At 39.2% G+C, this 2,549-nt stretch overlaps 1 pseudogene; it reads right to left on the bottom strand.

The window, feature by feature from the left end:
* Positions 1 to 1,516: 1,516 nt before the first annotated feature.
* Positions 1,517 to 2,202, bottom strand: LOC112663157 (olfactory receptor 5B12-like; annotated as a pseudogene).
* Between the last annotated feature and the right edge of the window lie 347 nt (positions 2,203 to 2,549).

Here is a 2,549-nt window from a genome sequence, read left to right as displayed (position 1 = left end):
TATGAGATAAGAATCATTCTAAATGGTATGATCAAGAAAGGAGATCTTAAGATACAATATGAAACTTAGGGAAATGTATTCTACTAGGGCAAAACAAGCTAGAGACCCAGTTTTGGAGACATGTGTAGCCTTTCAGTTTCAGGTACAAGTTGGGTGGCAGAATACTAATTTTCCTTGATTAATCATTATTGTATTCTTCCAGAGTTTTGGGATTTCAGCTATGTACATTAAGCTTCAGCTAGGGCTTAAATTTTGAAATTAGCTTTGCAGGTTGGTTTTATGGTCTTATGACTGAATGCCGGCCAATGGAATGTACTCAGAACTAATGTGTACAGTGGAATACTACTCAGCCATAAAAAAGAATGAAATCTTACTATTTGCAATGATGTGGATGGAGCTCAAGTGTATTATGATGAGTGAAATAAGTCAGTCAGAGAAAGACAAATACTATATGATTTCACTCATGTGGAATTTAAGAAATAAAACAGATGATTAGATAGATATATGGGAAGGAGTAGAAGAAAGGAGAAAGGGAAATAAATTGTAAGAGACTCAATAATAGAGAACAAACTAAGGGTTGATGGAGAGAGGTGGGTGGGGAGTGGGCTTTTTGGGTGATGGGGACTAAGGACTTGCGATGACACTGGGTGTTGTATGTAAGTGATGAGTCATTAAATTCTACTCCTGAAGCCAATATTGTACTGCATGGTAAATAATTAGAATTTAAATAAAAATTTGGAAAAAAAAGAAGTAATGTGCATAGTTACTACATCACTTTTTTCAACTCATCTCTTCTTCCTTTCCTCCAGATAGAATAGTTTTGATGAAGATAGACTTTCAACACCCTAGGAGATGGTAGAGAGAGATGAGGGGGACCTGACCCTGAATGACCAAGACACACCATGTCCAGATAGTTCATTTTCACCTTGCTACATTACCTTCCACTGTTTGAGAATAAATTGCTGTTGTACTTAACCCACCATACTTCGGCTTTCTTTCTTTATAAAATGAGCAGTTTAACCTCATTTCTAATTGTGGTAGATTAACTACGGGCACAAATTCTTTGCAGCTGTTTTCCTCAAGAGATGTGGTCCTTCTTCATGCTTGCATTGGGGCCAGCCCTTTGACTCCATTGGCTAGTATTTGTGATAGAAAAAAATGCTGTGTGACTTAGGAGTCTAGACTTCAAGAAATCCTTCAGTTTTACTTTCACATTGAAAATGCTAAGTGAGAAATCTGGTCCATCCTCTGGAGGATGGAAGACCATGTGAAAAAGATGTAGAGACTAACCAGAATCAACAGTTAGAAACGTGAATAGGGCCATCTTGAACCTTTCAGCCCAGCTGACTATGCGGAAAATATACAACCTCATGAATGAGCCCGTGTGAAAGCAGCAAAGGAACTACCCCATCAACCACAGAACTGTGAGAACTGTTGCATTAGGCATTGTGATATTTTGCTACACAACAATAGATAGCTGGTTAACTATGCAGCTTTTATAATCTCTCTAATTGATCTATGGGCCAAACAGAATCTTTAGCTTCTTGGTGACTTTCCTAAAAGCATTATTCACCTCTTTATTCCTTAGACTGTAGACAATAGGGTTCAACATGGGGACTATTATGGTATAGAACACAGATGCCATTTGGTCATTGTCCATAGAATGACTAGAACTAGGTTGTAAGTACATGAACATGACAGTTCCATAGAAGATGGTTACAGCAGTGAGGTGTGAGGCACAGGTGGAGAAGGCTTTCTTCCTTCCCTCAGCTGAGCGCATCCTCAGGATGGCAATGAAGATGAACAGATAGGAGGTCAAGATAACTATAAGAGCAAAACAGACATTGAAAGCTGCTAAGATAAAGAGCACAATCTCATTTAGGTAGATGTCAGAGTGGGAAAGATCCAGGGTTGGGAGGATATCACAGAAAAAGGGATAGATCACATTGGAATGGCAGAAGGTGAATCCAGTGTGGATGGCAGATTCAACAAAGCCCCAGACAGCAGCCTACCAGTGTCTGAGCACATGCATTAACCGTCAGAGTGGTGTGTAATGTAAGAACTTTCACATCACTGCCTGCCCATCACAAGCATGACAGCTAGCAGGAAACAGTCTACACTGGCAAAAGCCACAAAGAAAAACATCTGAGAAGCACATCCATCACAGGAGACAACTTTATCCTCTGTGAGAAACCCAGCCATCACCTTGGAGTAACAACCTGGAAATAAGCACAGTCCACCAGGGAGCATACATCAAAACAAAAAGCTGAAATGGTCACATAAATGCAGAGAAATAATTTTTTAGGGCAAAATGAGTGAAGGATAGTAGGAGATACAGGTTTCCAGTTATAGAATGAATAAGTCACAAGGATGAAAGCTACAGCGCAGTGAGTAGAGTCAATGATAATGTAATATGGTTGATGGTGACACATGGCAGCTACACTTGTGGTGATCAGAGCCTAACTGTAGAGTTGTCAAATCACTATGTTGTTTGTCTGAAACTAATATTATGCAATAACCATACTTCAATAAAAAATAAAATAAGAGTT

This window comes from Canis lupus, chromosome 18 (genome assembly GCF_003254725.2).
Source record: "Canis lupus dingo isolate Sandy chromosome 18, ASM325472v2, whole genome shotgun sequence".
Lineage (NCBI taxonomy): Eukaryota > Metazoa > Chordata > Mammalia > Carnivora > Canidae > Canis > Canis lupus.
The sequence above is the reverse complement of the archived record's forward strand: the minus strand, read 5'-3'. Positions and strand labels throughout refer to the sequence as shown.